The following is a 27,436-nucleotide window of genomic DNA, read 5'->3' on the forward strand; positions in this document are numbered from 1 at the left end:
GCTGCAGCAGCCGTGGCCAAGCCGTGAACAGGTACAGGTCACTACCCAAAACTTTCTGGGAGCCTATGCAGCTTGGCTCTTCCAAGAGACCCATGACATAGGGGCAATTTCTCTGGGAGAGTGCATAACCCACCGCAGACTGTAGCAACTTCCAACAGGTCTCTAAAAGGTCCTCACCACTGCAGGCGCTCCCCACACAAGCTAATTGTGGGTGCCGTACCTCTCCCTCTCCCCAGCCCAACTGAGCAAGTTAGCCCTAATAACCCTCAGCCTTCGCTCCCTCTTGTTTGGGCAGGGAACAGAAGTTGGAGGGCAGCCTACAAGCAGAGGTGGGGCCAAAACCAAAGAGAAACACTAGGGACCCGGACCACAGAAGAGGGAGGGGATGCACCTCTGCAGCAGCAGGTACGTGAGATTGAATCCTCACAATTAGCTAGATACTGTGGACTTTGGGGCCAATTGTGGACTCTGGAAGCAAGTGCAAGCTAGAGTAAGGTCAGATTGGAGTCGCGGCTAACCCCACAATGCCCACAGTAGGTCCAGAGACCTTCCTAGAGAGAGTGGAGGACTTTTTGAGTAGGCAGATTGACTGGAGCTCACTACGTGGTGAGGATATGTCAGAGGACAGTATTTTTCTTACTACTACTCCTCTTTCTCTATTTTTTTATTTGTTTCATTCTATTCCTATTCCTTTTTTAGTAATCCTTTTTAATTTTTGCTTTTCCCTTTTTTAATGCTTTTATTTTATTTTTAAACTCATTTTCTTTTTTCCTATTTCTATAGTACCTTTTCACTATACTGCATTTTCCCTCATGTTTCTGTTTCTATCTTTTTGCTACTCTAGTTTTTAGTGTTTGTTTTCATTTATGGGTTTGTTTATTGCTTTCCTGCTCTCTTTTTTTGTTTTCTCTCTTTATTCATTCTTTCTTTGTTTTTTCTTTTTGTGAGTGTGAGTCTGTGAGCTTCTTCATGCATTCCTGTCTGATTCATGCTGCTTTTTTGTCTTGGGGCTTTTCTGTTATTTTTTGTTTGTTTGTTTATATTTCTTATTTTACTTTTCCCTTCTGCTCTGTGTGGCTTGTGAAGTCTTGGTGCTTCAGCAAGGCATCAGGCCTGAACCTCTGAGGTGGGAGACCTGAGTCCAGGAAAAGGGATCACCAGAGAATTCTCAACTCCATCAAATATTAATGAACAAGAGCTCTCCATCTCAACACTAAGACCTGGTCCCACTCAGAGGTCGTTACAGTGCCAGACACCACATCCCAAACAACTATCAAAACAGGAACACAACCCTGCCCAAAGTCATCCAAAACCCACAGATACCCCATAACACACCAGTGGACACAACACTGCCTTTTATAGAGACAACATCCAGCTCCACCCATCAGAATATAGACACCTCTCCCTCCAGACCAGGAAACCATCACAAGGCAGTGGGCCAGCCTCACCCCCGGGGGCAGATTCTGTAAGAGGAGCTACAGCCTTGCAGTCTGTGGAAAAGAGACCCAACCACAGTAAATCAAACAGAATGAAAAGACAGAGAGACATGCAGCAGATGAAAGAGTTTGGGAAAAATCCTCCAGACCAAATAAATGAGGAAACAGGCAGTCTACCTGAAAAAGAATTCAGAGTGATGCTGATAAAGATGATACAAAAAAAAAAAGAAAAGATGATCCAAAACCTCAGAAATAAAATGGAGTCACAGATATGGAAGTCACAGAATGGAAGCATGGATTCAGAAGATACAAGAAGTATTTAACAAGGACCTAGAAGAAATAAAGAACAATCAATAATGAACAAAATAATATCTGAAATAAAAAATACACACGAGGAAACCAATAGCAGAATAACTGAGGCAGAAGAATGGATAAGTGAGCTGGAAGATAAAATGGTAGAAATAACCTGAAGCAGGGCAGATTAAAGAAAAAAGAATGGAAAGAAATGAGGGCAGTCTCAGAGGCCTCTGGAACAAACATTAAACACACCAACATGCAAATTATAGTGGTCCCAGGGGAAGAAGAGAAAAAGAAAGAGCATGAGAAAATATTTGACGAGATTATAGTTGAAAACACCCCTAACATTGGAAAGAAAATAGCCACCCAAATTCAGGAAGCCCAGACAGTCCCATACAAGATAAAACCAAAGAGAATCATGCCAAGACACATATTAATCAAACTAACAAAAATAAACACAAAGAAAAAAAATATTAACAGCAGCAAGGGAAAAAGAAACAAATAATATACAAGGAAATCCCCATAAGGTTAACAGCTGGTCTTTCAGCAGAAACTCTGCAGGCCATAAGGGAGTGGCAGGATATACTTAAAGTGATGAAGGGAAAAACCTACAACCATCTCATGCCGGTCAGAATGGCTGCTATCAAAAAGTCTACAAACAATAAATGCTGGAGAGGGTGCAGAGAAAAGGGAACCCTCTTACACTGTTGGTGGGAATGCAAACTAGTACAGCCACTATGGAGAGCAGCGTGGAGATTCCTTAAAAAACTGGAACTAGAACTGCCATATGACCCAGCAATCCCACTGCTGGGCATACACACCGAGGAAACCAGAATTGAAAGAGACACGTGTACCCCAATGCTCAACGCACCACTGTTTACAACAGCCAGGATATGGAAGCAACCTAGATGTCCATCAGCAGATGAATGGATAAGAAAGCTGTGGTACCTATACACAATGGAATATTACTCGGCCATTAAAAATGCTTTTGAATCAGTTCTAATGAGGTGGATGAAACTGGAGCCTATTATACAGAGTGAAGTAAGTCAGAAAGAACACCACCAATACAGTATACTAACACATATATATGGAATTTAGAAAAATGGTAACAATGACCCTATATGTGAGACAGCAAAAGAGACACAGATGTAAAAAACAGACTTTTGGACTCTGTGGGAGAAGGCAAGTGTGGGATGATTTGAGGGAATAGCATTGAAACATGTATATTACCATATGTGAAACAGATCACCAGTCCAGGTTCGATGCATGAGACAGGGTGCTCAGGGCTGGTGCGCTGGGATAACCCTGAGGAATGGGATGGGGAGGTAGGTGGGAGGGGGGTTCAGGATGGGGAACACATGTACACCCATGGCTGATTCATGTCAATGTATGGCACAAACCACTACAATATTGTAAAGTAATTAGCCTCCAATTAAAATAAATTAATTTAAAAGACTAAAAAAATAAAAGATTACCCGAAAAAATGTCATTCAGATTCGAAAGAGAAATCAAAAGCTTTACAGATAAGCCAAAGTTAAGAGAATTCAGCACCATCCAACCAGTTATAAAACAAAGGCTACATGAATTTCTCTAGATAGGAAACACAAAAGAAAGAACAGACCAACAAAAACCCAAATTAACAAAGTAAATGGGAATAAGATCATACCTGTCAATAATTACCTTAAATGTAAATGGATTAAATATTTCAACCAAAAGACACAGGCTCGCTGAATGGATACAAAAACCAGACCCTGTGTATGCTGTTTATAAGAGACACATCTCAGGCCAAGGGACACATACAGACTGAAAGTGAGGGGCTGGAAAAAGACATTCCTTGCAAATGGAAATTAAAGCAAAAGTAGCAATACACATATCAGATAACACAGACTTTAAAATAAAAACCATTACAAGATACAAAGAAGAACACATAATGATCAAGGGGTCAATCCAAGAAGATTTAACAATTATAAATATATATGTACCCTACATAAGAGCACCTCAAGGCAAATGTTAACAACTATAGGAGAAGTCAACAGTAACACAATAATAGTGGGAAACTTTAACACTCCACTCACACCAATGGACAGATCATCTGGAGAGAAAATAAGTAAACACAAGCCTTAAATGGACAAAACAGACCTAATGATAACTATAGGACATTACATCCAAAAACAGCAAAAGACATTTTTTTCTCAAGTACACATGGAACATTCTTCAGTGTAGATCACATCTTGGGTCACAAATTAAGCCTTGGTAAACTTAAGGAAACTGTAGTTTTATCAAGCATTTTTTTTCTGACCTCAAGGCTGTAGGATTTGATATCAATTACAGGAAAAATAAAACTGTAAAAAACACAAACACATGGAGGCTAAACAATATGCTTCTAAACAGCCCAGAGGTTGCTGAAGCAACCAAGCCCAGTTCAGTTTAGTAGCTCAGTCGTGTCCAACTCTGCGACCTCATGAGCTGCAGCATGCCAGCCCTCCCTGTCCATCACCAACTCCCAGAGCCTACTCAAACTCATGTCCATCATGTCGGTGATGCCATCCAACCATCTCATCCTCTGTCATCCCCTTCTCCTCCCACCTTCAACCTTTCCCAGCATCAGGGTCTTTTCCAGTGAGTTGGTTTTTTGCATCAGATGGCCAAAGTACTGGAGTTTCAGCTTCAACATGAGTCCTTCCAATGAATATTCAGGACTGAATTCAAAGAGGAAGTAAAAAAAAATACCTAGAAACAAATGATAATGAAAACATGACAATTCAAAACCTGCAAGATGCAGTAAAAGCAGTGCTAAGAGGGAAGTTTATAGCAGTACAGTCTAGCTCAAAAAGCAAACAAACTGGAAAAATGTCAAATAAAGAACCTAATCTCATACCTAAAGCTACTAGGAAAAGAAGAACAAAAAGCCCCAAAGTTAGTAGAAGGAAAGAAATCCTAAAGATCAGAGCAGAAATGAAATGAAGGAGACAATAGCAAAGATCAAAAAAAAATAAATAAATAAATAAATAAAAGCTGGTTCTTTGAAAAGATACACAAAATTGACAAGCCATTAGCCAGACTGATCAAGAAGAAAGAAGACTCAAATCAATAAAATTAGAAATGAAAAAGGAGAAGTTACATCAGACAACACAGAAATACAAATCATCACAAGAGACTACTATGAGTAACTATATATGCCCATAAAATGGACAACCTGGAAGGAATGGACAAATTCCTAGAAAAGCACAACTTTTCAAGACCGAACCAGGAAGAATTAGAAAGTAAGAGATAAATTACAAGCACTGAAATTGAAACTGTGAACAAAATCTTCCACAAAGACCCAGGACTAGAGGGCTTCACAGGCAAATAGCATCAAACATGTAGAGAAGAGCTAACACCTATCCTGCTCAAATTGTTTCAAAACATTGCAGGAGGAGGAAAACCCCCAAACTCAGTCTATGAGGCAACCATCACCCTGATACCAAATCCAGACAAAGACATCACACACACACACACACACACACAAAGAAAAGTGTAGGCCAATATCACTGATGAACATAGATGCTAAAATCCTCAATTCTAGCAAACAGAATTGAACAACACATTAAAAGAATTACACACCATGATTAAGTGGGGTTTATCCCAGGGATGCCAAGATTCTTCTAAATAAGCAAATCAATCAATGAGATACACCATATTAACAAATCAAAAGGTAAAATCTGTATGATCATTCAACAGATGCAGAGAAAGCTTTCAACAAAATTCAACACCCATTTACAGTACATATATACAAAAAAAACCTCTCCAGAAAATCAGCACAGAAGGAACATACCTCAACATAATAAAAACCATATAAAACAAACCCTCAGCAAACCTTATTCTCAATGGTGAAAAAATGAAAGCATTTCTTCTAAGATTAGGAACAAGACAAGGGTGCCCACTCTCACCACTATTATTCAATACAGATCTGGAAGTCCTAGCCATGACAAACAGAGCAGAAAAAGAAAAGAAAGCCAGATTGTAAACGAAGAAGTAAAACTCTCACTGTTTGCAGATGACATATATTATACATAGAATACCCTAAAAATGCCACCCAAAATCTACTAGAGCACATCAATATATTTAGCAAAGTCACAGGATATAAAATATGCAGAAATCTCTTGCATTCCTATATAGTAACAATGGAAAATTAGAAAAATTAAGGAAATAATCCCATTCATCATTGCAACGAAATAATAAAATATCTAGGAATAAACCTACCTCAAGAAACAAAAGTTTTCTGAATTCAGGAAACTATAAGACACTGATGAAATCAAAGACAACACAAACAGATGGAGAGATATATACCATGTTCTTGGATCAGTTCAGTTTAGTCACTCAGTGATATCCGACTCTTTGTGACCCCATGGACTGCAGCATGCCAGGCTTCCTTGTCTGTCACCAATTCCCGGAGCTAGAAGAATCAGTATTGTCAAAATGTCTATACAACTCAAGGCAATCTACAGATTCAATGTAATCTTTATTAAATTACCAGTGGCACTTTTCACAGAAACAGAGCAAAAATCACAATTTGTATGGAAACACAAAATATCCCAAATAGCTAAAGTAATCCTGAGAAAGAGAATGGAGCTGGAGGAAATCAACCTCCCTGACTTCAGACTATACTACAAAGCCACAATCATTAAGACAGTATAGTACTGTCCACAGACCAATGGAACAAGATAGAAAGCCCAGAGATAAACCCACACACCTAGGGGCACCTCATCTTCAACAAAGGAGGCAAAAATATACAATGGAGAAAAGACATCCTCTTCAGTAAGTGGTGCTAGAAAAACCGGACAGCTATATGTAGAAGAGTGAGATTATAATACTTCCTAAACCCATACACAAAAATAAACTCAAAAGGGATTAAAGACGTAAATGTAAGGCCAGAAACTATAAAGTTTTTAGAAGAAAACATACACTGTACACTGTTTGACATAAATGGCAGAAAGATTCTCTTTGAGCCACCTCTGAGATTAATGGAAATAAAAATAAAAATAAATGGGGCCAAATAAAACTTAAAACCTTTTGCACAGAAAAGGAATCTATAAACTAGATGAAAAGACAACCCTCAGAATGAAGAAAATACTTGCAAACAATGTGACTTTGAAGGGATTAATTTCCAAAATATATCAACAGCTCATATAGCTTAATATAAAAAATAATCCAACCAAAAAATGGGCAGAAGGCCTAAATAGACATTTCTCCGAAGAAGACATACAGATAGCCAATTAACACGTGGAAAGGTGCTCAACATCAGTCACAATTAGAGAAATGCAAATGGAAACTACAACGAGGGATCACTTCATACCAGTCAGAATAGCCATCATCAAAAAACTTACAAACAATAAAAGCTGGAGAGGATGTGAAGAAAAGCGAACCCTCCTGCACTGATAGTGGAAATGTAAACTGATACAACCAATATGGAAAATAGTATGGAGATTCCTTACAAAACTAGGTAAAAATCAACCATATTATCCAACAATCCCACTACTAGGCATACACCTGAGAAAACCACAATTGTAAAATACACATGTATCCCAATATTCACTGCTGCAATATTTACAATAGCCAGGACTTGGCTGCAACCTAGATGTTCATCTAGGATGAATGATAAATGAATGGATAAAGAAATGTGGTACATATGTATAATGAAATATTACTCAGCCATAAAAAGGAATGAATTTGAGTCAGTTGTAATTAACCTAGAGTCTCCTCTATAGACTGAGATAAGTCAGAAAGAGAAAAACAAGAATTTCACATTAACACATACATATGGAATCTTGAAAAAATGATACTGATAAAAGTAGCAGAGAATGGACTGTGGATACAGCAAGGGAAGAAAAGGGTAGGATGAACTGAGAAAGCAGCATGGAGATACGTGCATTATCGTGTGTGAGATAGTGGGAAATTGCTATATAACACAGGGAGCCCAGCCCGGTGCTCTGTGATGACCCACTGGGGTAGAATTGGGGACGGAGAGGACGGCACCTGAGAGAGAGTATATATGTATATAATTATGACTGATTCAACACTTCGGTATGGCAGAAACCAACATAACATTGCAAAGCAATTTTCCACCAATTAAAAAATTTATAAATACTGACATCATGAAAAAATAAGTAAAAGATGCATAGATTGAAAGGAAAGAAGTAAAAGTGCCTTTATTTTTAGATGACTTAAATTATGTACTCAGAAATGTTAAGAAGCCTATATAAAAAAAGGCCACAGACAAAAAAAGAAAACCAGCTCTAATATGTGAATTTAGTAATATCACAGATACACAGTCAAAATATAAAATTAACTTGAACTTCTAAATATGAATGTCTGGAAAATGAAATTTAACACTCATATAATGCTATAATATAAAAAACAAATTATATATACATTTATGGTTAAATTTAACAAAAGTCATTCAAAGAAAAAGTTAGGGTATCTGTGTAAATAAAAAATAAAATATTCTTGGACTTGAAAACTCAAAATGTAACATATATATTCTTTTCAGATTAATGTAGAATGAGAATCAACAATTCTTTTATTCTGAAGAGGAATAACAAATATTTTAACCTCTACAAGCCATATGATCTCTGTCACAATTATTCAACATACCATAGCATGTGTTAGCACAGAAACATGGAATGTGTATGTGAATGAGCACAGTCTTTTTTTGATAAAAGTTTAATTATAAAAACCGTGGTCAAATTTGACTTTGGAGTACTGCTTGTCAATACTTGATCAATTAAAAAATCTATTAATAGGTCTTGGAATAGATTTTGACAATATGATGGTAGAATTTTATTTAAAATCCAAATGACCTACAAGAATCAAGTGATCTTGAAAATAAGGACAAAACTGAGACCTAAAAGGATCTGGCTTCCATACATGATTATAGATATCATAATAAAGATAGTATGGTTTTAGAAAAGAATAAACACATAGATTAATATAAAACAAGTGTGAAGCCATATACCAACACATAAACAGTTAATTTTCAATGAGATTGCCAAAGAAATTCACTAAGGAAAAAATAATCCCTTGATAAATGGGTACTGAGACAATTATATATTTACCTAGTTTTAAAAATTAAAAATGTGATAAAAAGCTTTGACCTCTATTGTATACCATACATAAAAGTTAATTGGAAATGAATCAGTGCTAAATATAAAACCATAACTTGAAAACTTCTATAAAAAAGACAGAAAGTAGCTTTGTAAATTTGGGATAAAGTTTCCATAAAAATGCCACATGAGAAAAAAAGTTTCAGAAGATACTGATAAATTTTACTTTATCAAAATTAAAAATTTCTGATAAAAATCCATCATTAAATATTTAAGCAATTCAGACTACCAAGAAAATACCTATAATATACATATTAAATAGGAACTTGATTCTAGAGTATATAACTCTTCAAATTCAATAATAAAAATAAACAATCTAATATAACATGGGTAAAGCCTTAAACAGAAGTTTCATGAATAAACATATATATAATCAATAAGCATAAAACTTGCTCAACACTATTAATCACTTGGGAAATGCAAAAAGGCAATGGCACCCCACTCCAGTACTCTTGCCTGGAAAATCCCATGGACCGAGGAGCCTGGTAGGCTATAGTCCATGGGGTCGCTAAGAGTCAGACGCGACTGAGCGACTTCACTTTCACTTTCCACTTTCATGCATTGGAGAAGGAAATGGCAACCCACTCCAATGTTCTTGCCTGGAGAATCCCAGAGATGGGAGCCTGGTGGGCTGCCGTCTATGGGGTCACACAGGGTCGGACACGACTGAAGTGACTTAGCAGCAGCAGCAACAAATCACTATAATGGCTAAGAAGAAAAAGATTAACACCATCAAATGTTACATAGAATGTGGAGAAATTGGTCTTATACATGGTTTGGGGGAATGTAAAATTTGCAAGCACTTTGGAAAACTGTTAGGCAGTATCTTAAAATATGGTAAGAACCTTTACGTATTACTCCAATTTTACTCCAGTAATACGAAAATACATGTCTTCAAAAAGCCTGTGTAGCAGTATTTAAACAAAGTTAGTTCATGATAGTAAGAACTGGATACAGTCCAAGCGTCCATCAATAGGACAATGGAAAAAGTTTTTGATCATTGTATAATTTAAAAATTTAGAAAGATAATAATAACCCTATATGCAAGACAGCAGGAGAGACACAGATGTATAGAACAGTCTTTTGAACTCTGTGGGAGAAGGTGAAGATGGGATGATCTGAGAGAATAGCATTGAAACATGTATATTATCATATGTGAAACAGATCACCAGTCCAGGTTCAATGCATGAAACAGGGTGCTCAGAGCTGGTGCACTGGGATGACCCAGAGGGATGGGATGGGGAGGGCAGTGGGAGGGGGTTCAGGATGGGTAACACATATAAACCCACAGCTGATTCATGTCAATGTATGGCAAAAAGGCAGTATAATATTGTAACTAGCCTCCAATTAAAATAAATAAAATTTTAAAAATAAAATAAAAAATAAAAAAGATTAAAAATTGCCAACTAATGATATATGCAAATACATGAATAAATATAAAACAAATTAAGTTGAGAAAAATTCAATTACAAAACAGTATATACCCTATGATTCCCTTCATATGAAGTTCTAGAAAAGGCAATAAATAAAAATAACCTACAATGCTAGCAATCAGATTTGATTGCTTTTAGAGCAGGGAAGAATAAACTGGAAAAGGGCATGAGGAATCTTTCTTGAGTAATGACAATGTTCTATGTTTTTAAAGTTATGTGAATCTCACTGAGTAAATCCATTGTCAAAACTAACCAATCGGTACATCTAAAATCTGTGCAACTCAAATATGCATATATTACAGCTCAAAATATCAATAACCTCAGATATGCAGATAATACCACCCTTATGGCAGAAAGTGAAGAAGAACTAAAGGGCCTCTTGATGAAAGTGAAAGAGGAGAGTGAAAAAGTTGGCTTAAAGCTCAACATTCAGAAAACAAAGATCATGGCATCCAGTCCCATCACTTCATGGCAAATAGATGGGGAAACAGTGTCAGACTTTATTTTTCTGGGCTTCAAAATCACTGCAGATGGTGACTGCAGCCATGAAATTAATAGACACTTACTCCATGGAAGGAAAGTTATGACCAACCTAGATAGCATATTCAAAAGCAGAGACATCACTTTGTCAACAAAAGTCCATCTAGTCAAGGCTACGGTTTTTCCAGTGGTCATGTATGGATGTGAGAGTTGGACTGTGAAGAAAACTGAGTGCTGAAGAACTGATGCTTATGAATTGTGGTGTTGGAGAAGACTCTTGAGAGTCCCCTGGACTGCAAGGAGATCCAACCAGTCCATCCTAAAGGAGATCAGTCCTGAGTGTTCATTGGAAGGACTGATGTTGAAGCTGAAACTCAAATACTTTGGCCACCTGATTCGAAGAGCTGATTCATTGGAAAAGACCCTGATGCTGGGAGGGATTGAGGGCAGGAGGAGAAGGGGACGACAGAGGATGCGATGGCTGGATGGCATCACTGACTCAATGGACATGGGTTTGGGTGAACTCCAGGAGTTGGTGAAGGACAGGGAGGCCTTGCATGCTCCGGTTCATGGGGTTGCAAAGAGTCGGACACAACTGTGCGACTGAACTGAACTGAACAGCTCAAAAAAATCCAAAAAATAGGAACCAAGTTGATTTTTAAGAAGGATATTAATAAGATTAACAAAAACAAAGAAAAAAGTAAGAAAAAATAATTTAAGGTTCTTATTCTCATTTTCTCCTGCACACACACACATATACCATACACATCTCTATACACATATGTAAATAAAACCTTTGGCAACAATTTTTGTGGTGCTTCCTAATTTATCTAGAACTCAGAACCTTAACAACAGATGAAGTTAATAATTTCAGACTTCTGGCCTCAAATGAAAATGATTGTAATAGCCATTAACCCACTTGCTAAATAATATATACTATACTCTTCTTAGTAAAATTGCTTAAGATATCAAATGATACAGCTAAAATTGTTGAATGCTTGAAGAAAGAAAATAAGGAAACAATTTAACTTGCAGTGAAAGAAAGTGTTATACAGATTTATAGATTACAACTCTATGGGACAATCAGAAGGTTATTGGTAGCACATAAATATAAATATTGAATACTTTCTTACATAGAATTAGTAGCACTGTCCTTTTCCACATAAATCAAACATTATCAAACTCTGCTAAACCATTACTACAATAAATAATTGTTTTCACAACTGTTCTCTTTTTCCTTTCTCCACTTCCAAGGGAAATTCTTATAATGGCCAAATCGGCCTAGTCATCAGAGTCAAACACAGTTCCTAGCTAAATATAGGAGTTTTGAATTTAGTTAAAATAAAATGTAAGGGGAAATTAGTCATTCCTGAATCCAAGGTACAAAAGAACAAGATTTTTTTTTTTTTTAAAGAATCTAATATAAAGATATGAACCAAACAGCAAAAGCCATGTGAGGAGGATTTAGAGATCATAGTGGTTTAGAAAAACCCTGAAGAACTCTGTAGCAGCCAAGAAAAAATTTGATCTGCAGAGTTGTATATAATTTTAATAGCTCAAATAATAATATTAACCTTTAATGTGAAAATGTTTATATAAACACAATTTCAAATACAGTTATTGACTTGAATATCTATCTATACAGATGTCTAATACTGCTAGTGAATGCATGAACACTCCTGAGATTGCATTTAGTCAACTCTCTGAGGACCCTACCATACTCACTATGTTCTTGAATATAGAGTGACAGACAGACCACCATGTCTTACGGTGGAGCCACAGTACACTGATTTGTAAATGGATTTAAATAGCAATGGGGCAGCTCTGGACATTTACCTACAAGTTTCAACTAAGGATAGACATTTCACAAGACAAATAGAATTGCCTCTTAAATTCTTACCACATCTGCATTTTTCTATTCTTAACAGAAATATCAGTATTCGCAGCAGAGACTACATATTTCCAAATTTTGACATTAATTAGTCTGAAGACATTTCTTCATTGACAGTTGTGAATGTTTTGGTAAACCATGAAATTAAACTTCATGAATATAAAGCAGTAGAAAAAATTTTCTTTTCCATAGAATTAATGAATTTTATAATTTTAAAAATAGTTTTGTTAATAATTGTAGCTCTCCATATATCAAATTTTTACTGAATAGCATTTTATAACTTAAAAACTCAGGTCAAGAACTGTGTTTTTATTTTTGTCTAACAGATATACACATACTGTACGTTATATACAATGACAATCTCTGAAAAAGTCCATATAGAACCCAAGGGCTATACATTTTCATTTCTAAATCAGAAGACAAGTGCCCAAGCACAGAGACAAATAAAATTTAAGACTGGTCTCTGTAAGAGCCATTTTTACAAAAGCAAACAAAAATTCATCTGGGCAAAAGAAGTGAAAATTATTACCATGTATTTGACAGTTAAATTGAAAATTTTATATTTGGTCTTTAATCCATGCACATGTAGTAACAGGAAAAAAACAACTACTACTACATTTCTAACTCTCAAGAGTCTTCTCCAACACCACAGTTCAAAAGCATCAATTCTTTGGCACTCAGCTTTCTTTAAGTCCAACTCTCACGTCCATACATGACTATTGGAAAAACCACAGCTTTGTTGGCAAAGAGATGTTTCTGCTTTTTAATATGCTGTCTAGGTTGGCTGTAGCTTTTCTTCCAAGGAGGAAGTGTCTTTTAATCTCACGGACCCTATGCCATGATCTTTGTTTTCTGAATGCTGAGCTTTAAGCCAACTTTTTCACTCTCCTCTTTCATTTTTGTCAAGAGGCTCTTTAGTTCTTCTTCGCTTTCTGCCAGAAGGGTAGTATCATCTGCATATCTCAGGTTATTGCTATTTCTCCCAGAAACGCTGATTCCAGCTTGTGCTTCGTCCAGCCTGGCATTTCGCATGATGTACCCTGCATATAAGTTAAATAAGCAGGGTGACAATTTGGAACCAATTTTCCTGATTTGGAACCAGTCTGTTGTTCCATGTCCAGTTCTAACTGTTGCTCCTTGACCTGGATATAGATTTCTCAGGAGGCAGGTCAGGTGGTCTGGTATTCCCATCTCTTGAAGAATTTGCCAGTTTGTTGTGATCCATATAGTTAAAGGCTTTGGCATAGTCAATAAAGCAGAAATAGATGTTTTTCTGGAACTCTCTTGCTTTTTCGATGATCCAGCGGATGTTGGCAATTTGATCTCTGGTTCTTCTGCCTTTTTAAAATCCAGCTTGAACATCTGGAATTTCACAGTTCACATACTGTTGAAGACTGGCTTGGAGAATTTTGAGCATTATTTTGCTAGTGTGTGAGATGAGTGCAATTATACAGTAGTTTGACCATGTGGATCACAACAAACAGTGGAAAATTCTTAAAGAGATGGGAATACCAGAGTACCTTACCTGACTCCTAAGAAACCTGTATGCAGGTCACGAAGCAACAGTTAGAACCAGACATAGTACAACAGACTGATTCAAAATTAGGAAAGGAGTATGTAGAGGCTGTATATTGTCACCCTGCTTATTCAACTCATATGCAGAGTACATCATGCAAAATGCCAGGCTAGGTGAAGCACAAGGTGGAATCAAGATTGCTGACAACCTCAGATATGCAGATGGTACTTACTAATGGCTGAAAATGAAGAGGAATGAAAGAATCTCTTGATGAAAAGAAGAGAGTGAAAACTGGCTTAAAACTCAATATTCAAAAAACTAAATTCATGGCATATGGTCCTATAACTTCATAGCAAATAGATGGGGAAAAAATTGGAAACAGTGACAGACTATTTTCTTGCACTCCATAATCACTGTGGATGTGACTGCAGCCATGAAATTAAAAGATGCTTGTTCCTTGGAAGAAATGCTGTGACAATCCTAGACAGTATACTAAAAAGCAGAGACATCACTTTGGCAACAAAGGTCCCTTTAGTCAAAACTATGGTTTTTCCAGTAGTCATGTATGGATGTGAGAGTTGTATTATAAATAAGGCTGAGTGCTGAAGAATTTCAATTTGTGGTGTTGGAGAAGACTCTTGAGTGTCCCTTGGACTGCAAGGAGATCAAACCAGTCAAACCTAAAAGAAATCAACCCTGAATATTCATTGGAAGGACTGATGGTGAAACTGAAGCTCCAGTACTTTGGCCACCTGATGAGAAGAGCTGACTCATGGAAAAGACCCTGATACTGGGAAAGACTGAAGGCACAAAGAGAAAGGGATGATAGAGATGGCTGAATGGCATCACTGATTCAATGGACATGAGTTTGAGGAAACTCTGAGAGATAGTGAAGAACAGGGAAGCCTGGCATGCTGCAGTCCATGTGGCTGTAAAGAGCCAGATATGACTGAGCAACTGAATGACAGTATGATGAAATATACTAGGAGTAATATTGTCTTTCCAAGGTACAATTATTTCCACAAAGCTCAATTTTCTAGACTTTTAAACTCTGAGGACAAAATATTACATTTGGTCTAATTCAACATTTTTTATAAGGACCAGATGCCACGAGCATTAAAGCATTTCTTGAATAATAAGAACTACAAAAAACATACATAAAATATCAGAGATAATAGTTCTAATGCTTCCCTTTCTCTTATCCTAGACTATACAACTTATTTTCTTTTGCAAAACTAACCTCAAAATCTCAGTGACTTACAAAAATAACATTTATTTTTAACTTCTTATGTGATGTCGGCAAGATGATTGTACCTCAGACAAACTGGTTCAATTTTTCTGGTTCTCCTGGTTTTTCGGTTTATAGAATACTTGAATTGGGATGTCCAAATGAAAATACTCTCTGGGAAGTACATCAATCCATTTAGGTTATCTTTACAATGAATTTTATAACCATGCCTCCTTTAATGTTTTCTTTGTTCCAAGAAGATAACTTAAGTGGCAAAAATGTTACTCATTTCACTTTTCAACCTTATCTGTTTGTATAAAAGAAAGAGTCACAACACTCCATGGTGAAAGTTCTAGAATATCTGTTTTTCTATCAGTTATACCCTGATTACAAACAGCTACATGACTTTCTGAATTAAACTTCTTGTAGTCATCAATAATATGAAAAAATAAATGACTTGCTGTAGCAACATTCTGTCTCAAAACTTCTTCTCCAAAAGTAAATTCACTAGGTATATTTTCTGTATCTATTTTAACTCAGCTGATAGTTTTATTTTGCCAAAGCAAAACATGAATCACAACTTTTCCAGTCCCTTGTAACAATAAAATTTATAAGCCTCTAGTCAGTCCACCGAAGGAAAAAAAGATCATAAGAGAAGACACAAATTACAAGTATCAGTAGTTAGAGAGTGACCTGAGCTCTACTGAGCTCATGGCCATTGGGGCTAGTGCACTGGGACGACCCAGAGGGATGGTATGGGGAGGGAGGAGGGAGGAGGGTTCAGGATGGGGAACACATGTATACCTCTGGCGAATTCATTTTGATATTTGGCAAAACTAATACAATTATGTAAAGTTTAAAAATAAAATAAAATATAAAAAAAAATAAATAAAAAGCAGAGACAACACTTTGCCAACAACAACAACAAAAAAAAGGTTAATAAGGGAATATTATTTTGTTCACAAATTTGATAATTTAGATGAAATAAAGCATTCTATGAAAGGCATAATCTAAAGAAACACACAAAAGGAGATAAAGATAACCTGAGTAGGTCTTCAGCTATTAAAATAACTGTCAATAATAACCTTTCAAAACAAAAAGACCCAGTTTCAGAGGATTTCACTGGTGAATTCTACCAGCTTAATACTAAGTGAAAGAAGCCCATCTGAAAAGATAGCGTACTGTATGATTCCAAGTACATGACATTCTGGAAAAGACAAATCTATGAATACAGTAAAAATATCAGTGGTTGCTGGGGACCAGAAGGTGGGCAGGGCATGAGAGATGAATAAGTGGAACACAGAGAATTTTAAGGCAGTGAAACTATTCTATATAATACTGTAATGGTATATACATAATACACATTTATCCAAGCTTACAGAACTATAACACACAGAGTGAACCCTAATGTAAACTTTGTACCTTGGGAAATAATATCATGTCAATAATGACTCATCAATTTTAACAAGTGCATCAAATGAAAGCAAGATGTGAATAATGGGGGAAACTATAGGGAGGGGAGAAAGGTATATAGGAATCCTCTAGTTTCTGTTTAATTTTTCTGTAAATCCCAAAGTATTCCAAAACAGTCTATTAATTTAAAAATGTTCTAGTTCTGAAAGTAAGGAGTTTCGAAGACCTCACTCTGTCCAAATGACAAAACAAAAAAATTAACCCTGAAAATTCAATGACCGTTTTTGGATCTGTACGAGAGGAGAAGACACCGGGCAAACAAACTGCTACCCCCAAGACTGAAGAGAGACTGGTGAATACAGGGAGTCATGTCTTTCCAGAGCAGAGACTAGCAGAAAACACCAGGGAGGGCCAGGATAGGAAACCCTGAACTGTAAGTGACGTACTGCTGGAGATGAAGAGAGCTGTGCAGACGGCTCTGAGCGTCAAAAATTCCAGATAGAGCCAGTCATGGGAAGTTCCCCACAAAATGTACCTCCAGGAACTTGGCCAGGTTCCCATAGTATATGGAGAAAGTCTCTTTGTGTTTCCAGTAGGGGGAGAGAAAAGGAATCATTTTGAAATTGGCAAATATTGCTAATTATTAATGATGATTACTCAGTACAAATTAGAGCTCATTATACTATTCCTTCTACTATATTGAATGTCTGGAAATTTTCAAAATAATAAAAACTAAGATAGAACATTAAAACAAAAGAAAAGGCAAAAGAAAGGAAGAAAAGAAAATACTAACTACAGCACAGGGCTTCAAGGCCTGCGCTCAGGGGCAGCTGGTTAACCAGAGCCTAACCTTTTGGAATATTATCAAAGTCAGCTGACCTGGAGAATAAGAAATACCCAACTCCATCCAGCTCTTACTTTCCATGTAGGAAAAGGGAAATTCCCATATAGAGTCCACTCCAGCTATCCTGCTCCACCTAAGAGGGGAGAGTAAAAACAGAGAAATGCTTGTGAAGTTCACAGTTCAGAGGCACAGGTTAACTAAAAGATTAAGTGACTAACTTGCAGACTCTGAGACTTAATCATAAAAGTACAGAATGCTTCCCCTCCCTCCATATCCCCACACTACTAAAGGCCCTAATTCAGCTATTCCTTTCACTGGACACATTAAGTACGGCTCTCAAGGGAAAAACTACAAGGCACACCAAAGGGCAAAAAAATACAATTTGAAAAGACCCAGTAAGCATCAGAACCAGGCATGGCAGGAGTGATGGAACGGCCAGATCAGGCATTTAAAACAACTATGATCAATATGCTAAAGATAAAGCAGGCAGCATGAGAAAACAAACACACAAGGTAAACAGGGAGATGGAAATCCTAAGGTGAAACAGAGGAATGCTGGAGTTAAAACACCTGTAACTGAAATTATGTCTTTGATGGGCTTGTTAGCTTGTTAGTAGACTGAGTCTGGATATGGTGAAAGACAGGATCTCTGTTTGAGGGTATACCAATAGAAGCCTTCAAAAATTTTCAAAATATAAATAATATAATCATCAGTAATGTCATCAATGTAGCTCAGGTTTGTCTACCAATGGATTCTTTAATTTTCAAAACTTTAATGAAAAGCTTTATTCCATATATACATTAAAAAGGAAAGCTCTGTTGGTTTGTATCTTAAAGAGTACTTAGGAAACAAAATCGGAGAAGGCAATGACACCCCACTCCAGTACTCTTGCCTGGAAAATCCCATGGACGGAGGGGCCTGGTGGGCTGCAGTCCATGGGGTTGCTAAGAGTCAGACACGACTGAGCGACTTCTCTTTCACTTTTCACTTTCATGCATTGGAGAAGGAAATGACAACCCACTCCAGTGTTCTTGCCTAGAGAATCCCAGGGATGGGGGAGCCTGGTGGGCTGCCGTCTATGGGGTCGCACAGAGTCGGACATGACTGAAGCGACTTAGCAGTAGCAGTAGCAGCAGCAGGAAACAAAATCAGGGAGCCAGATGAAACCAACATTTAAGATATAAATTTGTTAACTTCTAAGATTTTTATTTGTTTTACTGAAAGTGAATGCTGAAATACAACAGATTAAAATTTTAAAGAATTTGTTTTAAAGATTAAGAAATGCAATTAAAAATTAAAAAAGAAAACAGAAACCATTGGTAAATGGTGTTTAATGTAAAATAACTTTATACTTTAAAATGATGGAAAGCTAGACAGTCATAAGAAGAATATATGTTTTTCTGTGGGCAGATAGATGCTAATTTCCTGGTTATTTTCAGAAAGATGGAAGAATCTGGAAAAAAAAAAAAAAAGGCTGGAGTTTGCAAGAGACATTTTGAAGCTGGGAAGAGATACTTACAGTGAATTATACAGCTGAAAAGTTAGAAAATAACTGAAAGAAATTTTCATGGGAGGATTAAAATGTAGGTATATTAAAAACATCCAGTTAAAGGAAGAGACTATTAGAATGAATTAAGAGAGAAAATAAAACTGTCATATAGTAAATCTACAAAAGATTTATTTAACGAAAATATATTTTCAAAATTCTAAAATCAAAGTGATGTGAAATTATATAACTAAAATATGGGTGGTGGGGAATTTATTAATACAATGTACAATAGAGTAGAATTAAGGCATTAAACCCTGAAATTTGATACTGAGCAATATTAATTACAAAGGCAAGTTTGAATGAATTATATGGTATAAGAATCTCAATCAAACTGTTAACAAAAATGTTTACTTTGGGATGACCACTGACCATTAAAAATTAATATTTCACAATATCCAGCCATAGGCAAGCAATGGAAAAGTCTTCTTTAATGTAACAAACCAATTCCTTCTTTAATTCCTCTTCTATCACCTGAAGAACTGACTCAACATGGCCAACCTACTTCATTCTTCTCCTTGTTCTGTTTCTCATTACATTCTTATTTTTCTGTTGGTCAACTTTTTTCTTGTGAATAGCTCAATCCTTTTTCTCATAATTAAAGCAAATGCATGGCAGATGTGGTCAGTGGAGGGTCATTTTTTATCTACCACTCTCTGACGCTGAGGTAGAAATAAGGGGCTCAAGCAAAAGGAACTGCCTTTATCACAAGATGTATAATTATTTGGAACAGAGACATCATTGTGATTGGCTTGTTGCTTGTCATCATAAAATTAATCTCAGTTTGGTTGCACAAGCAACATATCAAGGGCTTCAGGAATATTCCATTGTTTATAGAAGGTAAGAAAGTCAAACAGCCTTTTCTGTAATAAACTTGATCTATTCATACCATCACTCCTTTCATATGGTTTAGTCTTATTCAGTTATGTCTACCATGAAATAGTCTTCTGACCATTTAATTAAAGAATCTAAGATAGCAGATAGCTACAATGGTGTGATCACTCAAGTAGAGCCAGACATCTTGGACCGTTAAGTCAAGTGGACCTTAGGAAGCATTCCTACGAACAAAGCTAGTGAAGATGATGGAATTCCAGCTGAGCTACTGCAAATCCTAAAAGATGATGCTATGAAAGTGCTGCACTTAGTATGCCAGCAAATTTGGAATATTCCGCAGTGGCCACAGGACTGGAAAAGGTCAGGTTTCATTTTAGTCCCAAAGAAGGGCAATGCCAAAGAATGTTCAAATTATCATACAATTGCACTCATTTCACATGCTAGCAAAGTAATGCTCAAAATTCTCCAAGCTAGCCTTCAATAGTACATGAACCAAGAAATCCCAGATGTTCAAGCTGGATTTGGAAGTCAGAGGAACCAGAGATAAAATTGCCAACATCTGTTGGATCATAGAAAAAGCAAGAGAGTTCCACAAAAACATCTACTTCTGCTTCCTTGACTACACTAAAGTTTTTGATGGTGTGGATCACAACAAACTGAAGAAAATTCCTAAAGAGACAGGAATACCAGACAACCTTACCTGCTTCCTGCAAAACCTTTATGCAGGTCAAGAAACAACAGTTAGAAAGGGACATGGAACAATGAACTGGTTCCACACTGGGAAAGGAATACATTAAGGCTGTATAATGTCACCCTGCTTATTCAACTTAAATGCAGAGTACATCATGAGAAATGCCAGCCTAGATGAATTACAAGCTGGAATCAAGGCTGCCAGGAGAAATATCAATAACCTCAGATATACACATAACACCATCCTAATGGCAGAAAGTGAAGAGGAACTAAAGAGCCTCTTGATGAAGGTGAAAGAGCAGAGTGAAAAAGTTGGCTTAAAACTCAACATTCAAAAAACAAAGTTCATGGCATATGGCCCAATCACTTCATGGCAACCAGATGAGGAAACAATGGAAACAGTGACAGACTTTATTTTGGGGGCTCCAAAATCACTGCAGATGGTGATTGCAGCCATGAAATTAAGACACTTGCTCCTTGGAAGAAAAGCTATGACCAACCTAGACAGCATATTAAAAAGCAGAGACATTACTTTGCCAACGAAGGTCCGTCTAATCAAAGCTATGGTTTTTCCAGTTGTAGTGTATGGATGTGAGAGTTGGCCCATAAAGTAGGCTGAGAACCAAAGAATTGATGCTTTTGAAGTGTGGTGTTGGAGAAGACTCTTGAGAGTCCCTTGGACTGTAAGGAGATCCAACCAGTCCATCCTAAATGAGATCAGTCCTGGGTGTTCATTGGAAGGACTGATACTGAAGCTGAAGCTCCAATACTTTGGCCACATGATGCAAAGAACTGACTCATTAGAAAAGACCTTGATGCTGGGAAAGACTGAAGGCAGAAGGAGAAGAGGGTGATAGAGGATGAGATGGTTGGATAGCATCACCAAATCAATGGACATGAGTTTGGGCAAGCTCCAGGAGATGGTGAAGGACAGAGAGGCCTGGCGTGCTGCAGTCCACAGGGTCTCAAGGATTTGGACATGACCGAGCGACTGAAAAACAACAAAAGATAGCAAAGATTCATCAGACAGTTTCTATCATAGTATTTTTAAGGCAATGGCACTCTCCTCTGCACTCTTCATAACTTTCCATGATCACCTCTCTACTATACTGTGTGCCTAGGAGGATGGCTAGGGACTAATGGCCATACCTGAATAGAATCATAACTGAAGCTTGTGTTTTCCAAACACCCAATAGAACTTTTGGTGTACAGAAACATCCTTTTCTCTTTTTTACTCTTTTCCCTAATATTTTTGACTCCTTACTTTTTCTTACATTTTTAGAAAATTTATTCACTTTAACGTAAACAATTAGGCAGCAACTAATATTCCTCACTCTTCTCCAAATTTTCCTTTCTTTATGATTTTTTTTTTTTGCCAATACCACAGGAGTTGAAATTTCTCATTCATAAATAACAAACTAGCAAAAAACCTCTGACAAAGAGGTTTTGCTGCTTCATACTGAGAATGAGTCAGTAACTACCCTGGGATCAAAAGCCCCTCACAGATTGTTTTCTCTCCTTTATCTTACTTCATAGCCTGAGGTCTGAAAGACAATTCTATTCATGACACCAACTTTTAATATCTACAAATGATCAGGTAGTAGCAAGAGTCTTGAATTTTGGTAGATAATCAAACTCATAAGGCACAGTAGCCTTCATTCAGTACCGCATTTATGAGCTTTAATAAAAGATGAATAACAGAGAACATAGCAAGCACCATGGAAGTTGAGCAGTGGTCTCTTGAAGGCCAAGAAAAGCTTCTGAGTGTTCCAGAAACTCCTCATTAATTAAGATTATGACTGAGAACTGATACTGAATTTAATAACATGGAGGTGACTGGTTACTTTCACAAGAGTTACAGTGTCATGTTGGGGTAAAAGCCTGATTAGAAGAGGTTACAGGGAGCTTGAAGAGGCATCGTAATCAACAACTGTGGTGAACAGTCTCAACGAACTTCGCTATAAACAGTAACAGAGGAATGGACAGAAACTTGAGGCAAAGGTCAGGTCAAAGGACTTTGAAATAGAAAAGTTTGCTGATGGTAATGACCCAGTAGAAAGGAAAAATAAAATATGCAGGGAAGAGAAAAGCACTGCTAGAATGATGTACTTGTTTAGGCAATAAGAAGTGATTGTTGAACATGGCAGGAATACTTGGAATATTTCCACAATGTTTTTCTGTAATATTATGCTACTTATCATTAATCTTAGGCTTCAGAATAAAGAAGTATATGCCAGAAACCCTTTGTTGCATTTTCTGTATTTTGGTTCCTTTTGAATATCTTGTTTTACAATTTCTTGCAGAAATGCTTTAGGGTAAATTTAACTCTGAAAAATAGGGAAGCCTACAAATCACTTCCCTATTCCATGGGCCATGAAGAAACATTTTCCAAGATTTTAATTACTCAGAGAAAACTACTAAAATCAAAACTTGTGTAAAGGATCTGTGTATAATTGATATTTTCTAGATGGAGAAGGCAGTGGCCACCCACTCCAGTACTCTTGCCTGGAAAATCCCATGGACAGAGGAGCCTGGTAGGCTGCAGTCCATGGGGCCGCAAAGAGTCGGACACAACTGAGCGACTTCTTTCACTTTTCACTTTCATGCATTGGAGAAGGAAATGGCAAGCCACTCCAGTATTCTTGCCTGGAGAATCCCAGGGATGGGGGAGCCTGGTGGGCTGCCGTCTACGGGGTCGCACAGAGTCGGACACGACTGAAGCGACTTAGCAGCAGCAGCAGCAGACCTATATTCAGAGAAAGAAAACAATTATAGCTTACACAACAATGACAATCTAATAAATAATTTCTGGCTAACCTTATGGAGAAATACTGGATTTCTAGGTGTATTTAATATGAATGACACAGAAACAATCGGATGAAGAAGGTCAATAGTTTACAAGTTGGAAGCATGTTGTTCCATGTTCGGATTTTGTTGTACCCAATGTACTGATTCTGGTGATAGAGTTTCATTTATCCCATTTATTCTCATCCTAGTTGTTGATGCCATTAATATACTTTATGGAGTCAAGCATCTGGGGGTAACCAGAGAGCTGTAGCCCAAAGCACCCATTACTAGGATGACAGAAGAGGTATTATCGGCTGAATATCTGCTCTCTCATTACAGGGCCAACCAGAAAGAACAACATGCAAACCATACTTTTTCAGTTCTTACTCACCAGTAGTCTTACCCGTGCCCCTGATCATATTTCTCTCAGTTCTAAGCTATTTCAACACAGGCATATTTCTTAACACTGAACCCTCAAATTTAGCCTCTTTTTATTTTGTTGCCTTATCATATTTGAATAAATACAAACTGAGGATTATACTGACATTAGAGCACAAGCAATCTGGTCACAATTATCAGCATCTAGTTAAAGAATGCTTTTCACTCCAGCGTTTTCCTTGACTTTCCCGTCACCTAACATAGTTTTGCCTGCAGATGGCTACAGCACAGCGCATTTGATCCAATTGGAAATAAGACTTTTAAGCAATTTTAAGTTACTCAGCACTGTTATATGATCACTTTACTGGTGATGTAAGAGCAATACTTACCAACAAGCTATGTTTCTCTCATATTATTAGCAAAATCCCTAAGCTAATCACAATATATAACCACTATCTTTTCAAGATTAAAATCTTGTTTTTCTAAGTAACAATGAACTTACAGTATGGAATGCATCTGTCAAAGCAAAAATTCAGTTCAAAATTGAATGTTCTGTAATTTATATTGTCATTTCTTTTCTATTTGGCTCATGTTAGATGATTCCACAGGCCCAGGCAAGCTAATTAACCCCAGGTCACATAAGGTTAGGAAGCTTGCTGTCATACTACCATTCTTACCCAGCTACTGGGAAAAGGCAGAATGATAAAAAATGCCATGGAACATCAGGTCTTCCAAATAACCCCACTGCCATTTTTCAAATTGCTTTCAAATGCCTTCTTCAGAGCAGCAGCAAATGCCAGTGAAGACTGAGGTATTTGTTAGTGGGCAGGATAACTACCTTTCAAATAGCAAGGGGAAAAACATTACATGTTCTCTGGTGTGCAAGAGAGAGAAGAGCCATTGACTGTATCTATTTTGGAGATAATTTCTATCTTCTCTGAACTGGAAACTCCTGTAAGATCAGTGTGGCATTGGCTTTGACTAAATTAGGCTATTAGTGTGATAGAGTTTAACAGTGTGTGAGATTATTAGCGTGTTGTCACTAAAGTGGCAGCCATCACTGTCTGGCTACGGTTAAGAGAGAAAAAAGGCTGTAGCACCGGCTTTCACTGGCGATGACAGTAATTTACTCTGTCAGTGTTTAAACACTTCATGGAAATCAAAACCTGAGACAAGCACCCGGATGTCTGGTTGACTTACTTGCTTGCCCATGAATATTCAAATCTACATCTTTGAAGAAATCAGTTTCGAGCTGGATGCTCTGAACACATTTATTATAACGATCAAATAGAAGTTTAAATTAATTCTGTTTTCACAAGCCTTATAATTTATCCTAAAGGGTGCAAGACATTGCTGTAACCCAGTGCTGGTCCACAGAGAAGTAAATTTTTTTATCTGATTTCTTCAAATGCTTCCTCTACCAAACAATGATGGGATCTTTTATTCCATAATTAATACAATTTGTGAATACTAATATCCCTTATAAATTTTAAAAAGTTTATGCAGACAAGGATGAAAATTATTCACTTTGAAACCATAATTTAATGGGGTCAGAGAGAGGAGAGTGAAATAAAGCTATACCCCACTTGAACTCTTGGCCACCCATCCCGCTAGCACAGTTTCATTTTTCTCTAGAATAACAATCACTAACTGATACTTTACACAAAAATTTCTCTACTGTTCCTTTTTTCCCAGAACATTAAAAGCCAAGTGGGCAGAAATTTTGTGGTCTTTACTATTTTATCTCCAGTAAACCTAGCAGGTAACACACCTTCAATAGACATCAAATAAGTGACTGAATAAATGAATGAATGAATGAATAAATTTGGGTGCTCACAAATGGTGGAGAAACATACACTGAATAATGAAAAGATGAATAGACTATGGTGATTTCTCTTTACACCATCAGCTTCTCTCGGTTTGACAGAGAAGACTGATATGTCTGTATATATAAGAATTATATATATATATATATATATAGAGAGAGAGAGAGAGAACACTGATATGTCCACATATATAAGATAAATATATATATATATATATATACAAAATCTTGAAGACATTATAATACAACAGAATAAATATACTCCCAATGAAAGAAAAAGGAAGATATGCAAACACAAGTGATTTAAGAAGAAAAAGAAGTGATACTTCCATTTGAATCTATTTTCTATCCAATAAATTTGCTCTCTTTTGACCCAAAGCCTGTGAGATCTTAGTTCTCCAGCCAGGGATTGAACCCAGGCCCTGCTAGTAACAGCACTGAGTCCTAACCACTAAGCCACCAGGGAATTTCCTCATTTGCTCTGAAAGACACTGTGTTCTAGTAACCTTCTCCTTAATTCCCATGGCTCAGGACCCTGGCTGATCTTTCGGATGTGCCAGTCACTATAGCAGTTGTTGTCCCCTGGCTTCTGGAAGTTATAAACTCCCACCTCCTCTCTCCTGCTTTGGGGTCCCAGCTTCTCTATGGTTGTACCATCAAGCTTTGTGATCACCTGTCCTACCTTCAGTGCTGGCCTACACAAGAAAGCTACCGCTGAACAAAATGGTACCAGTATCACTTTCACCAATGTGTTTCTGAGGGTTTTGGTGAATGAATGTAACCTTTGGGCATTCTTGCAGAACAGAACCCTCTGGTGGGTGGTGTGGTCTCACCTAATATCTTGCTTCCTGCAAGATCACTTTTCTGAACCATTTTGATCTCTTCTTGTACTGCATGCTAAGCAAACTCAGGCATTTCCACTTTGCTCAATGTGGACAATTATTTTCTCCAGGTTTCTAAGAGATACCCTAGCAGTGAACTTGTCCCAAACTCTGAGGCTTTGCCAGGATGTTAAACTCCATGTTTGAGAGTGGCCCCATGTTTATGAATTCTTGTTTAATTAGTCCCAAGCTCTGGACTTCCATTCCTGCCATCCCCAAAACCAGCACCACTGAAATCCAATCCCAGGAATGCTAGTCATACAAACTAGTTTATTCTTATCTCTTTGGGGTGCACATGACCAAAGGCTGACAATATTAATTAGTACCAAACCCTGCTCATTCTGGTGTTTCCAATTTCTGTTTTCCACTTACCTATCTATATATATTCTTTCTACTCCTGATCTGGTCTGACTATAATATTGTTCAGTTCAGTCGTTCATTTGTGTCCGACTCTTTGCGACTCCATGAATCGTAGCACGCCAGGCCTCCCTGTCCATCACCAACTCCCGGAGTTCACCCAGACTCACGTCCATCGAGTCAATGATGCCACCCAGCCATCGCATCCTCTGTCATCCCCTGCTCCTCCTGCCCCCAATCCCTCCCAGCATCAGAGTCTTTTCCAATGAGTCAACTCTTTGCATGAGGTGGCCAAAGTACTGGAGTTTCAGCTTTAGCATCATTCCTTCCAAAGAAATCCCAGGGCTGATCTCCTTCAGAATGGACTGCTTGGATCTCCTTGCAGTCCAAGGGACTCTCAAGAATCCCACAGTTCAAAAGCATCAATTCTTCGGCGCTCAGCTTTCTTCACAGTCCAA

The 27,436-nt window shown here is 37.3% G+C and overlaps 1 pseudogene; it reads left to right on the forward strand.

Moving 5' to 3' along the window:
• Positions 1 to 524: 524 nt before the first annotated feature.
• The window catches only part of LOC133246746 (ubiquitin-ribosomal protein eL40 fusion protein-like), a 93,982-nt pseudogene continuing 67,070 nt past the window's right edge, over positions 525 to 27,436 (forward strand).

The sequence above is a fragment of the Bos javanicus genome, chromosome 4 (assembly GCF_032452875.1).
Source record: "Bos javanicus breed banteng chromosome 4, ARS-OSU_banteng_1.0, whole genome shotgun sequence".
Classification (NCBI taxonomy): Eukaryota; Metazoa; Chordata; class Mammalia; order Artiodactyla; family Bovidae; genus Bos; species Bos javanicus.